General features: G+C 39.1%; 1 protein-coding gene across 3 annotated transcripts in view; it reads right to left on the reverse strand.

Moving 5' to 3' along the window:
* Positions 1-15,121, reverse strand: part of tnnt2c (troponin T2c, cardiac) — an 83,169-nt gene that overhangs the window by 60,222 nt on the left and 7,826 nt on the right. The gene's annotated exons all lie outside the window — the stretch shown is intronic.

Consider the following 15,121-nt stretch of genomic DNA (forward strand, 5'->3'; position numbering starts at 1 on the left):
TTGATCCATTTGGTCTGATAACATTTGCAAAGTCTAGAAGAGCTGCACGATTTAATTGTTTTATCCCCATTCAACTTAGCCGGAGGACTAAACCGGAAGTAGCCGGCACGGCTCACTAATGAGCTTGTTCTATGGGCCCCTCAGATACAGAAGCTATGTGGAAGAAGTCAAACTTTTTTGGCTTCATGCACCACTGAGCAACTTTCATAGGGATGAACGGGGCCCCACCTCTTACGCTGTATCTGTCACACGAGTGTGAGGTTCTTTTAAAAATACCAGCTTGAATTTCCACTGTTAAAAAATACAACGCACGCACAGTGACAGTTCAGGAATTTTATTCACAAGTTATTCAAACAGGGCGAAAAATTAGTTATTTTAAAAGAAGCTTGTGGTAACCAAGAGTATTTAAAATGGAATAAAAAAGTCCTTAAAATGTCTGTTCCAATGGTGAGGGCCAATAAATAGGTAGGGGAAGGGGGATACTCAAGTTCTCTGTGACACGAGGGGGAAGGGAAGTCCTGCAGCTGTCGACTCCTCTGTTCAAGCCACGCCACTTCTTCTGGGACCTTGTATACAAAGCCACTGTAGGAGGAGGAAAATAAATATCCTCAATCAAGTGACTACCACTAGCACACACACGCCCTCACAGTAGCCTGTTTCACATTCCTTTACTTATAATAGTGCGCGTTGAACCAAGTCTCCATCATCGGCGCCTGGCTCGTCCCGCTGTGGTCTGTCTGCTTCCTTGTCCCAGCTGCACCTTTCACCCGGTGTATCCACACTGTTTCAACGAGTAGCCTCTGTCCTCAGGTTCCCACGACCAACTGCAACCTATTTTCTGTGGAGCGAACCCTCTCACATCCGTCGCTCCCTGTGTCTCCAAGTTTCTCCTCTCTTCCCTTCCTTGTCCACCTCCTTTCACCTCTCACACTCAGCCAAAAATCAAGGAACTCAGTCCAGTCCGCCAATCCTAAGTAAAGGGGGGGTGTGTCATCCAATCACTCACCCCGGTGTTCTCACTTAGTCCATCACTTGATCAATCAGAGTTCAATTCACTCAGTCCAAGTAAAAACACAATATCAGAAAATATAAAACCATATAAAAAAGCATGCAGGGCAACTCACTAAAACCAGATGCCTATAATAAAACTAAGACATGCAAGTATGACTACAATTATGTCTCACTTTGACATATCCAATTCTCTTTATACATCTATGCATTTGACACCCAAAGCACACACCAGATGGTCATATAGATAGAAATGATCAAGGTACTGTTGTCAGTATGTGCCAATCCTGAAAGCAAATGGGTTAAACGTTGCTTTTATGCACAGGGAAAGAGAACGTTGGTGTACCCTGATGAAATGACCAGCATCATTGTGGGTAGACATATCAATTCATTAGAAGGACTGCAATTTTATCACTTTGCTACCTGGATCAGTGAATGCTGGCTAGTGTATCTTGACTACTTCTGGTGTTAAAACACACATTCACATGCCCCTCATTCATTTCAATGAGAGTGCCATGCAAATAATGAAGAAAAAAATGCAGTGTTATATGGTAAAAAGGATGAATTTTGCTGAACTTTTGCCATAATGCAATTCAACGGCATCCAGTAACAAATACTTTATACAATACAAATGATTGTGACTGTGATAACTTTCCATAGAAAATGCTGTATTTGTGTTATTTACCGCTGTGCCGTGTTTTGGTGTCTGACAAGGCTTCATGTATTACTGCCCTCTGTGATTTTCTATAATGCAGTGCTTTTATTGGTCTGGACATGACCTTAAGGTTTGTTTAAACTGAGTGAAAAGCTCATATTGGAGGTGGTATGATTGCATAGATAGTCAATTGAATGATGCAATTGGTTTTCTCTAGGCACAGGAATTGACATGAAGATATGTCAGTGCAACTTGAGTGAACAATTCATGCTTATTCAAAAAACATACAAGGACAAGAGTGAAATGTACATGGTCTGGAGAAAAGGACAGAACTGTCTGGTAATTTTTCTAAAAAAATTTTTGTGTCAAAACTGTATCACACACATACAAAGGCACTCTCACATGGGATCAGTGTATGTTGTTATCCAGCTAAAGTTAATATCTGTACTGTTGCTGCATTGTTTGTTTGTAGTGAACAAACAAGGACTACAAAAACCTTCCATTGGTCAAAACATAGCAAATGAAGCAAAAATTCACTTCACACTCTGTGTGTAATAACAAGTGCCTGTTCACACTCTCCTATGTAGTGGCCAGAAGTCTCCTACACACACACACACACACACACACTGTCAATTCATACAGTTTAATTCTGTCTCACATACTCTACTAGGTTTTGTTTGTGCTGCTTTCCTCTTCTAGTGTTGCATGATGCAGACTTTGTAAGTGGTTTCTCAACTTGCTATTAAGACAATCATAAAAATAACTTCTCAGTTTTCCTGGAGGTGAGAGCAAGAAATGTTATACAACGAGTTTAAGTGCTTCAGAACGCTAAGCAGCATGAAATAAAATAGTAGAAAGAGAACATTTCTCGTCAGCTTTTTCCTCAAATGCAAAGCACTGTTTCATTTTAAAGACATTACTAAAGGTGATTTTTACAACTGGGATAAAATGTAACTGAGCTGGTTAAGTAATGTAGTCCTTGTCTTTCTTAGCTGGCAACACACTGGCTCATACAATCACGACTAACACTTTTACTAAAGCAGATAATACATGTTAGATAACCACTCCATTGAGTGATGCATGGCCTTGAGTTGGTGAATGCTTTTAAGACCTTTAAGATGAAATAAAAAAAGCTTGTCAAATAGCCTGCATCCGTTTGATGGTGATGCATGTAGAGAACATTTTGATCTCTTGTGCAGCGTGACATGGAGCACAACTTCCTTTTGATCCCCAATATTGGACAGAAACAGACAAAAGGGGGATGTTGCATTAGTTTCCCTGGCAATGAAAGCTTCCCACTCTCTGATAACTAAACCCATATTTAGAGTGGAGTTGTATCTTTAGCAGAGGCTAATAGCTCCACGTGGTGATGCATGTAATTAAGGCTTTGTCATTTCCTGAAAGCTTATTTGTGCTGGGTATTTAACACCACTGCTCTATGAAGACTTAGGAGGAGATTGGACTGGTCTCGTATCTACCGTCAACAATGCACCTGCAGGATTAGTCATTATTTGGGGGAAATGATCCATCCCAGTTTCAAATTGTCAACATGGATATTAAATGAAGACTAGGGCTACTTTCAAATCCTGCTCTTTGAAGAGATATCTTGTTTTGAATAAAGATCTTTAATTAGCCATCACTGGCTTATCAAAGAGCCTCAGTAATGCCAATATGATAAAACTTAATTTTCTCCCGCCTGTCCTGTTCTGTTCTTAAATATTAATTAAGATCAAGTCATGTGAGATCAAATCTGATTGGTGTTACGGATACTTGCATTTACCACATTTCCCAGACACTGACACTTCACAGCTAAAGATATCTGTGTGCTCAGACAGATTTGCTTTATCAAGTTTGATTTTCCATGGTGCATTGGATACAGAGGGTCAAAGGTCAACCCATTAATGGCGAGGTAGTGAGGGCTAGTTCTATTCTAAGAACAATTACAGTTAAAGGGGTAAATGGACAGACAGTTATGTAATGCCATCACCCATTACAGGCTAACGGTCGTTTTTATGGCCTTCGGTGTCTCCATTAAAATAATTCATGGCTCTCTGGCACGTGGCCGTGCCTAGAGTGCATCTGGTAGGAGCTGGATTACACAATTCAATATTAAATTTATGGCGTGAAAGATTTCAAGCAAATGTGTAAATTATATATGATTATAGTATTAGATACAATACAAATGGTTCCCTTTTGCAGACATGAAAAGCATGAATATAGCACAGGCACAAGCTAATTTTCAATTCAATGCCTCTGACAGATGAGGCATTCTGTAATACTATCTTGATAGGTCATCTTCATGGAGTGAATGTAAACCCCCGGCACCTCCCTGGAACATCTGTTCAGAGTCAGACGTAGCCTTGTGGTTGCTTAATGATTTCTCTGTCTGGCAGAGTATCAGGAACTCGTCTTCAACCTTACACTGATCTGACATTAACAGTCCTCTCCTGTCTTGGTGTGGAGGGTGAATAATGCATATGAGTCGAGAGGCAGGGTTTTGCCTGGAGGTCATTTTATTGAAGGATCAAAGACAGAAACTGTTACTTGATCTTATTTGATCTCATCAGGTGTTTAAATATGTTTATCTGTGATTAAATTTTGATCAAATAGCTAATTGAAGAGTTTGAGGTCAGATAAATAATAATAATAATAATAATAATAACAATAATAATAATAATAATAATAATAATACATTGAATTTATACTGCACTTTTCATTTCTAGTGAAACTCAAAGTGCTACAGTATTAATAATGGAACACACAACAAAACATAAAGAAAATAGTAATAAGAGTTAAGATGAAAAAGCCTAGGTTTTTAGGCATTTTTAAAAGAGTCTAGGGTCTGTGCTGCCCTCAGATGGTTAGGAAGGCTGTTCCACAGGTGTGGTGCAGCAGAGCAGAAGGCTTGATCCCCCATGGTGTGGAGCTTAGTAATGGGGGCCTGGAGGAGCAAGCTGTTGGCAGATCTGAGGGCGCAGGTGGAGGTTTGTGGTATGATCAGTTCCTGTAGGTGGGGAGGCACATGTCCGTGATGGATTTGTATGTGAATAACAGGACGTTGTAGTCGATCTTGATAGAGACAGGGAGCCAGTGCAATGAAAACAGAATTGATATTATATGTTCATGTTTTCACACTCTCCTAGCAGCGCTGTTCTGAATGTACTGGAGCTTCTGGATGCTCCTGCCAGGCATCCCTGTGAAGAGTACATTGCAGTAGTAAAGACATGGACAAGTTTCTCTGCATCTCACAGGGTTAGAGAGGGGCAGAGTTAAGAGATGTTTTTGAGATGGTAGAAAGAGGTTTTGCATATATGTATGGTTATATGGTTATATGGTCATCAAAAGTCAGCTGAGGGTCAAACCTAACACCCAGATTAGTGACTGAGGTAGAACGGGGGATGTCCTGGCCATCAAAGGTGAGATGAAGTATGGGGGATGACTGAATCTGGTGTGGGTTGCCAATAAGGTGCGCTTCAGTTTTGCTGCTGTTTAACTGGAGGAAATTTGTTTTCATCCAGGCCTTTATCTTCTTAAGACAGGTGCTGAGGTGTGACATGGCTGCAGAGGGGCTTTGGGCAGTTTTGATGTACAACTGGGTATCATCAGCATAGCAATGAAAAGATATCCCATGTCTGCTGATGACACATCCAAGGGGGAGCATGTAGAGGGTAAACAGGATGGGGCCGAGAACCAGTCCTTGTGGAACACCACAGGGACATCAGTTGCCATCAGCAGGTCATTCACAACCCTGAGTAGAACTATTTGAGTTTTATTTGAAATTTTTCAAATAGGTTGTTGTGTTTAAGTTGGTCCTGAGGTTCAGAAGCAACCACCTTCTCTAACACCTTGGACAGGAAAGGGAGGTTTGAGATAGGTTAAGAACTTCTGGGTCCAGGGTGGGCCTCTTGAGGTGGGGGTGGATGACTGTGACCTTGAGGGCAGATGGAACAATACAAGTTTGAAGGGAGAGTTTGACAGTTTGGGTGATCAGGGGGCTGAGAATGGGGATGTATGATTTGAGCAGAGCTGTGGGAAAGGGGTCCAGGGCACAAGTACAGGGTTTTATTTTCTTGAGGATTTCCTCAATGTGGCTCTGCCTGACGCCAATAAAATGGAGTAGAGATGGTGAGCTCCCAGACAGTGGATCGATGATAGTAGGAGGCAGAGAGAAAGAGCTGGACATCAGAGAGCGGATGTTGTTGACCTTGGCTCTGAAAAAGTCAATGAAGCTGTTACATTGCTCCACTGTAGCCTTAGCTGCTGATGATTGTGGTTTCAGGAGATGATTTACAGTGGAAAAAAGATGCTTAGGATTGTTATTAATTAGGTTGGAGTAGAACTGTGAAAGAGCATCTTTAACGGACTTTGAGAAGGTCCTTTGACGTTCTCTGAAGGCCAGTTTATGGACAGTGAGCCCGGAGCATCTAAAGCATCATTCCAGGACACATCCAGTTGTTTTTATTTTCTGCATGAGTAAACCAGGGAGCAGAGCATGAAAAAATTACCTCATGCGTCTTGACAGAGGCATGAAAATCAAAGACATGGCTCAGAGATGTATTGTAGAGCTCCACTAGTTCATCCACTGATGCAAGTGATGTGCTGGAGGTCAATAGTCATGATGGCTGGGTCAATGCTTTTCCAGTTGTGAAAAAGCATTTGTCACTCTGGTTGCAGATTTGTCCAATTTTGATTTCCTGTAATCTTACGAATAAATAATTAATAAGCATCTTGTCAATTACTTTTCAGCATAACCTGCTCAACCATTAAAAATACCAAGAGGACAAAACTGAAAGCGTCTGAAGCTGCATAGTGTCAAGTGCTCCTGCTGGAACCAGCCATGACCATCACTAACAGAGAGGAGATGAAAGGTTGCAAAGCTTGCTTTATGAAGCATTAGACAGAGGCGACATGGAGGGGAAACGTATTGAGCGGCTATAAATAGACGTTTTACCCCATGGGTAAGAGCACAGGAATCCTCTCTCATTACTCTTGCTCCTTCAATTGATTTGTCTTGACAGAAACATCCAACTCATGAATAACCATGATGTGGACTCATATTTAGAAGTGAAACTTCTAAATGTGTGAATGTTTTAAATGTCGCAATCAGAGTAGTTGTGCGGCAAGCTTTTAAATGTCAATATAGCCAATCACAGAGTACGCTTATTTTCATTAACCTGCATTTATATCCTGTTTGTTTCATCCGTACTGAAGTTGCAGTGTAAAAATTAAAAGATGTGTGTTTTAGGTGGGGGGAGATGTGCCAGTTTCTGTAAGAGTTAAATAAACAGAATTTGACATGTTAATTTGTGAGCTTTAGAGGTGCTAGTGGGTAGATTTTTTTCCCTTTAGACAGAGCAGCTAGCCTTACCCCTGCTTCCACTTTTAATGAATGTTCAAATGCACAAAGACTGTTTTTCCCCCCATCATACACAAATGTCTTTATTTCACCACCAAAAGGTTTTTTATCCGTATTATAAGAAAATTAATATCAATGAGCGTTCTCACTAAGATAAAGACTCAAGCTTTATAAGGCCCTCTGAAGATTTTCTCTCCTGTGAAATCGTCCCTGCTGCTGTTTGCTTCTGATACTCTCTTGTATTAAACACTGTTTTAAAATTAGTCTGAGGATGGTAATTAAGACATTGTAAGTGCCACCGAGATGGGAAACGAGGTTTCAATGTGGCTCCAACAGGTGTGAGCAGCGGTATTATCATCACTGCCATCAAAGTGTCCGGAAGACGTGGTAATAATAGGTTGGGAGAAGAAGGTTCTGTGTGATCAGGCCACTCCAGTTGCTCTGCTGATTTACATGGTGAGCAGAGGTGGAGGAGTCGGCATGAATCACTCAAGAGACAGAGAGGACACCGCGGAGGACGTGAGCCTGAATCTAAATGCAGCCGTTTATCAGATGCTGCTCATTCCGTCAGTATGGCTCATCCAGCAGTAAGGCGATTCATAACCGGTGACACATCCAATGTCCAAATGAAACAGGTGGGCTATGCTGTACAGGGAAACATTTGCCAGCAGAACACATAAATACAGATAGAGACGTCAGATCTCTTCCACATCTACAGGCACAAACAATGAATACATTCTGACACAGAAATGTTGTCTTCAGGGATTCTATTCTTCACGCTTAATCAGTCGTATGCTCACAAAACCAACTTGCAATGACATTTTAGACACAGTCCCTAATACCACACCAATGCTGGTGGTTCTGTGAGGCAATAATACTCACTGTAAAGACAACTACTTTGTAAGATGGCCTAAATTTGGGGTTTAGGGTTCATAATGACAACATTAACATGTTGACCATGTTCACAATCTTAATTTAACGTGTTAGCATGCTAACATTTGCCGGTCATAAACCAAAGTATTGTGCAAATGGAAATTTTGACCTGATAACGGCGCTAGATGAAAAGTCAGGGGACCAGCAAAGTTTTTACAATACATCATCTGGGAACAAAGAATGTCTGTGCCACATTTTGTGCCAATCCATCTAGCTGCTGTCAAAATATTGTAAATATCTGTACAAGATTTCATGGCAATCCATCTGGTAATTGTTGATATTTCACTTAATAATCAATTCATTGTTTTATTTTAAAGAAAAAATGCAAAAGATTTGCTGTTTCCAACTTCTCAAATGTGATGATTTAATGCTTTTCTTTGTTATATTTGAAAGTAAACTGAATATCTTTTGATTTTGGACTGTTGGTTGGACAAAACGAGAAGACGTCACCTTTGACTGGGAAGTTGTAATGGCAAATTTTCTCTATTTTCTTTTTTTATTTTATAGATCAAATAATTAATCGATTAAATGAGAAAATAATTGTTAGTTGTAGCCCCAATGGAATAATCACTGGAGTTGGAAATCAACATTATATTCACACAATTCCAACCTGTGAAATCACTCAATTCCCATATTAGAGCCATATCACTTCTACAACAGGACCAAAACTCTTCAGACTTTTGTACAATTAAATGAGACTGACACTCACAAAGTATAAGTAGAAGAAGTAGAATTACTCTAAACATTGACAGAGGGATGTTGCTGTATGTACGGTATTTTTACTTTGATTTGTTTGACTAATCAAAAGCCACTGTTTGGCATCAAGGCAAAAGAGTTGCTTGTCCTGTCATAGATCTAACATTGACACAATGTTAACACTGTCTTACAACTCTATAAAGACTCTGGCATGGTGTTGAGTTTGACACACAGTCATTCTTAGAGCTCTTTGAAACCCACCATAAACAACATGGTATTTCCCAACCAGCGTCTTAGTCTGAAGCCTGTGCTAACAGCAGTAAACAGATGTCTGATGTCAGCATTGTATTTGCGCTGCATTTCCATGAATGAACAGCCTGAGCTCCTACATTTAAATGGTGAGTCATAGTTTGACCTGCGTCCTTACAATGTGCCTGTGGGCGGCTGGGTGGCACCGCTAGGAAGCTGTTAGGTAACGGCATGGCTTTATATTTATGGTGTTTCCCTGTCACCCAGGAACGACACACACACTCAAAATGACTCACTTACTGGCTCTGTTTACTTTACATGACTATACCATCTTACAGTCCAATACATTTCCCACACATCAAATGAGAAAAAGTGAGAATGAGTGCTATTATCAAACACAAACAGGAAGATGATCTAAGAGCATCAGCTTTCTTTATTGAAAAAGGTAATATGGCATCACTGCCATCTAGTCTTGGGTTTGATGAGCATATAAAGACGTTTGAGAGCAGTTAAAGTTCTGCTTCACCAGCTTTTTGACAAGATGAAACTGCATCAACCTGCCCCTTGGTTTGATGCCACAAAAATAATGAAATTCAGCATGTAGCTGTTCTTTTTTTTGGGGTCTTAATCAGGTTTGTAATCAGGAGAGGTTATCCCCATTGGTAGCACAGAAGCATGCCTACAGCTTGGTGAAACTAAAATTGGGACTGAAAGGGAGAAGATTCGCCATCATGGAAGAAATCCAGGAAGAAACGCAGAAGATTCCAGAGATGGTGACAAAAGATAACTAAAGGAAATGTCTCCAGGAATGGGAAAAGTGTATCACATCTCAGAGAGAGTACTTTGAAGGGGATCAGAAAGGTACTACTGAAAGATTTAAAGACTTGTATAAGAAAAGAATTCTGACACACAAAATTCAGTTTATTTTTTGGATTTTTCTCCTATCTTTTCTTCTCTCTTGTGAAATACTGTAGTGAAATCCTTTCAGGCCCATACCAAAGACTCAAATGAAACGCTGAGAGGGGAAAATCTCTCTTAGATTGAACTGCTCACAACTTATCCCGTCGACATGCAACCTATGACTAGTGGTTGGTTACAGGGAGATATTGCTTCATGTTAAAGGGTCTCAAGTAAAAGAGTTTTGGAGCCACTGATTTAAACAGTAGCTAACACTTCACACTGTGTACAAAGGGGCTACAAGAGATATTATTTCCTGAGAAGACTGAATGTTTTGAATGTAAACAGGAAAATGACTGCAAGGTTTAATAAGATTTTCTCTGAATCAGTACAGAACAGAGAGAGCTTGCCAAAAAGCACTGAAGCAACAGGTGCTATGCAAAGCCAGGTGCATTATATCAGTCAAAATTGCTCATTAAAGGAGCTGAAATTTTTAATTGAGAGGAAAACTTTAGCTGCTTAGAATAAAAAGCTACAAATATAAAAACCTGGCGCTGTTACATTTCTATATTTGCAAAGCTGCTAATTTGGGTGTTTTTGCTCTTCTGCTTCGAAATCTTTAGATTTTTATGGTTGCTGATTATTTGTATAATTTGTATGTTATGTATTTATGTATGTATTTATGTATGATGATGTATGTGAAGAGAAGGGGTGGAACCAACGACACATTAGTGGAGCTTAGTGGAGCTCTGGAAAACCAAAACAACCTTTGGTGAAAACAAAAGTCACCAGTGCTCTTCAGAGACATACAGCACAGTACTCATATGAATTTGTCATAAAAACAGAAAATTGCACATTTTTAATTAAGTCGCAACAGTGAGCAGAGCACAGAGACGATTTTCAGATTAAGCTGAACCTCCAGTTAAGGGGGGCTGGCTGAGTATCACAGCAATTAAAGCTCCACTGTTACTATTCTCATCTACACTAATAAAAGACTGATAGCTACATTCCAGCACAGACAGACACTAAAGCTATGTACTTATGAACTCACTCTCCAAGGGTCGCAATGAGGTGCTGATAGGATGCATGGCCACATCAAATCTTTATATGGCCAGAGGGATCGGAGCTTGAAAACTTGGAGGATGCTGAAGAGGTGCAGAGATTAATGCCCTGTCGGATAGGCTAAATCTCCTTTATACCTCTGGCTGCTACCAACTCCCACCTCAATTTGGAGGAGGCTGGAGATAAGCCCAAATGGCACTGTCTCCAGGGCAGGCTAATTTATCCACAGGCTAAAGGCATCCTGAGAGCTGGAGCTCAAGCATTGCTCTGTGCTGCTTTCCCAATTGGCATCCTGTGTGCATGTGTGTGTTTATAATATGACAACACAAAAGTCTGTTTACAATTAGGAAAAATGCAAACCACCTACAAGAGAGAACTTCAAACTTCAAACCAAATATAGACATTAAAGTATCCATGAAATTTTCTTATATATTATGAGTTTTATTGTTTTAAATATTACTTAACCTGTGAGTTATCTCCTAATTCAATAAGATGCTGCACAGGGAAAAATACCCTCTTTGATCAAATCAAAGTCAAAGTCATTACTAGAGCACCCAGTTCTCTGTTTAATAAATAGCAGGTACTTTATTAATGATTTCAGTTAAGTGAAGTGAACAATGGTCGAATTTAAGACCACGCAGTAATAGAGGAAGTATACAGGTCCTCAATAAAAGTAAAATTCAAATTCTTACTAAAAGTAAAAGTACAGAAGTATACCATTAAAAGATACTTAAAGATCCCCTCCAGACATGTATTATTTAAAGGTGCAGTGTGTAGGATTTTGTGGCATCTAGTGGTGAGGTTGCTGATTGCAACAAACTGAATACCCCTCCCCTCAACCTCCCCTTCTGAGTGTGTAGGAGAAACTATGGTGGACACAAAACTCGCAAAAAATGTGAAAGGTCCTCTCTAGAGTCAGTGTTTGGTTTGTCCATTCTGGGTTACTGTAGAAACATGGCGGTGCAACGTGGTGGCCTCCGTGGAAAAGGACCTGCCCCCTGTGTAGATATAAAGGGCTCATTCTAAGGTAACGAAAACACAATGATTATTTTCAGGTGATTATACACTAATTAAAACATACTAATGAATACTAAATTCCATTTCTGCCAAGTCCGTTCCTCTAGATGCCACTAAATTCTACACACTGGACTTTTAAGACATACAAAATTATTCTGCTTGGAAGAATAATGTGTGTCTGATATGGTTTTTCCATTAAAAAAAAGCATAATTAGCATGTTAAAACCCTTAAAATGGCATTGACTCCTAGTCCCTCATTAAAATCTATAATCTATTGATATGCAAATGTATTCACTTCAAAAGTGTAACTGCTGGACACAAGATGTCTCATACTTCACTGTAAAGGTCCTTCTCAGTGTTTGTGTGCTGGAGGCTTCAAATTTCCACATTACACTTTTCTAAGTTAACTAACAGACCAGGGTTGGCTTCAGAACTAATTGTCACAAATCATGCTCGAAGGCTCGCCCCTAACAATAAGATTTTCAACGAGCACAGAGAAACTTTCCACTTTCAGCAGATGAATGTGAAAACAGCCTTCAGGTGTCAAACTCTGCACATGTGGAGCTCAAACATTCAACTGTAGGAACAAGAAGAAAACCACATTTTTGAGTGGAGGGAGACTATCAAAAGTAAAATTCTCATTATGAAGAATGACCCTTTAAGGAATGTTATATTATTAAATGTATGGTACAGTATTAATTGAGATTTTTATCATTGCTACATCAACATTACAGCAACATTTTTCAGTGTGAGGATTTGCTGCTTTTCTCTGTTTTATATTTTTGTAAACTGAATATCTTTTGGGTTCTGGACTGTTGGAGGAAGAAAACAAGACATTTGAAGACGTCACCTTGGACTCTGAGAAGCTGTAATGGACGTTTTTCACTGTAGTCTAAAGAATCTAATATTCAATAGATCTCAGGATAGTGAAAACATTTTTGAATTTCACGCTGTGCAACAATCACATCTATTTATGTGCAATATTTCATACTACTCCAGTATATACTACACCTATTTTAATTGATACACCTTACCATTTTATATAAATGTATTTATTTATTTTAGGACTTGTGTGATTGTGTGAGACTATGTTGTACTGTGTTTTTTAATGCACCAACCAAATTTTGTTGTATCTACAATGACAATAAAGGCTTTCTGTTCTATTTCTTAGTTTAATCTTTGACTTTGCTTCATTCTTTGCACATTATATGTTTTTTTAATGTAAAATCGTGACCACAGTTGTCAGATAACTTTAGTGGAGTAAAAAGTATTTGCCTTAATTGAGTAAGATCGAGAGTATTTCCACCATCCTATCAGAGATTTGCAGTTTTCTGTGGTTACATTTGAGAGCAAATATCTTTATGGATTATTGATGTTGTGAATACATAATACCTTTCTTCCTCAGAGAATTTCTATGTCTTAGTTTGTAGTTTGCGGACTAATCGACTCAATACTAATGAGTGAACAAATTCAAAACAACATCAGGCTGCCTGTCTGAATAAAAGCATTTATGGCATGAAAGCTGAAATAATGTGACAAGTAATCTTTGTTGCTTTATGTTTTTTTAATTTCAGCAAGGAACTGATCTGTCTTTGGTTTCACTGAATGTTAAAAGGTTATTTGCAGCAAAACAAGATAAAACAGAAATGTTATAAATGGAAAAGTACACAGACGTTTGCTGCTGTATCACAAAGCAGGGGGATAAGTCTGAAAATGTGTTTTTATCTCTCGCAGTGCTAACCAACAGGCATAATCTCATTTAATTGTCATTAAAGAAAATTGTAAAAACAAAATAAAAGGAATCGTGAGTGACTGCATCACATAGACTGACAGCCTTTATGGTGGATACTGTGGAGTTAAATATACACACAGGCATACAGACAAACGGGAAATTTAGAGATTATGACTGTATCAACACAGCCAGCCAAGCCAGTATTATATTGTTCCTCCCTGAACACATTTACATGCAGGCAGCAGCCTTTGCCAGCTGCTGTTTATATTCTCAGATATTTATGTGAACTATTTTTGTAATTATGTCTCTGTTTGGCGAGAATCATCATAACCAATTTCAACCTTTTCAGGCAGAGTAAAAGCAGTGACTTGTTTCTGTGGTTTAGCAACCTGTTTGATAGAAGAAGAACCAAAGCCTTTTAAATGGCTTCCTGTTAACTTAACCAGGTTGTTCTAACAATGTTGTCAAAGCTTTTTGGGGGTAGAAATTTGGGAAATTTGCTTATTTGCTTTCTTGCTAAGAGTTTAACATTTTCTGTAAAGTTCAAAAAGAAAAACTTCTGAAATTTAGCCATTAGTACAGTACATTTGTACAGTCCATAATGGAGTAATAATGGTGATCATAATAGCCTCAACAATTCACACTACATGAGTGTGGTGTTATTTGTAGGCACCATGTGGATTAGGCTTCAAGGAAATTTTGGGAAATGCGAGTTAGATGATATTACTCTCAATATGAAGCTACAGCCACCAGCTGGTTAGCTTAGCTTAGCATCAAGACTGGTGGCAGGGGGAAACAGCTAGCCTGGTCCCAAAGGTTCAACAAAGCTCACTATTTAACATGTCAGTAGGGATGTGCAGAGAGCCCAGTATTTGTATTTCTATCTGTATTTGTTGAGGCAGCAAAATTATTTGTATTTGTATTTGTATTCAAATAAAAGTGGAAAGAGGCTTAAAAATCCTGTTTTTGTATTTATTATGCTTTTAATTTTAGAAAATTAAAGTGTTACAATAAGTGTTCGTGAATAAACTACCTTACGAAGGAGGTCCCCACACCAGGTCTCAAACTGGAGTCTCCCTGATCATAGACGACTGCGCTGACTACTGAGCTAAAATTTTGCTCATTGACTCATTGCAGACAGACTTCTACCTATTTATATACCCATAACACAGAGCACACCATGTAACATGTAGAAGAACTTCAAGGGCTTTGCACTTTTCATTTATTGCCTATTTTTTACAACCTAATTTTGTGGAAAGGAGAAGGGGAACAACAGGTTATGGAGAGTCCCTTGGGACTTACCCCTGATAGATGTAACAGTGGAGCAGAGGAGAGATACTGACATAACGATGTAACCGACCTGCAAACTGGTATTTGACATGGGGTTTTTTTTTTCTTCCCAAAAACAAATAAATTTTAAAATATTTGTATGAAACAAATATTCGTATAAAACCCACTATTTGTGCTTTGCCGAATAATGTATTTGTATTCAGGCACACCCCTACATGTCATATAT

The sequence above is a fragment of the Thunnus maccoyii genome, chromosome 23, assembly GCF_910596095.1.
Source record: "Thunnus maccoyii chromosome 23, fThuMac1.1, whole genome shotgun sequence".
NCBI classification, from domain to species: domain Eukaryota; kingdom Metazoa; phylum Chordata; class Actinopteri; order Scombriformes; family Scombridae; genus Thunnus; species Thunnus maccoyii.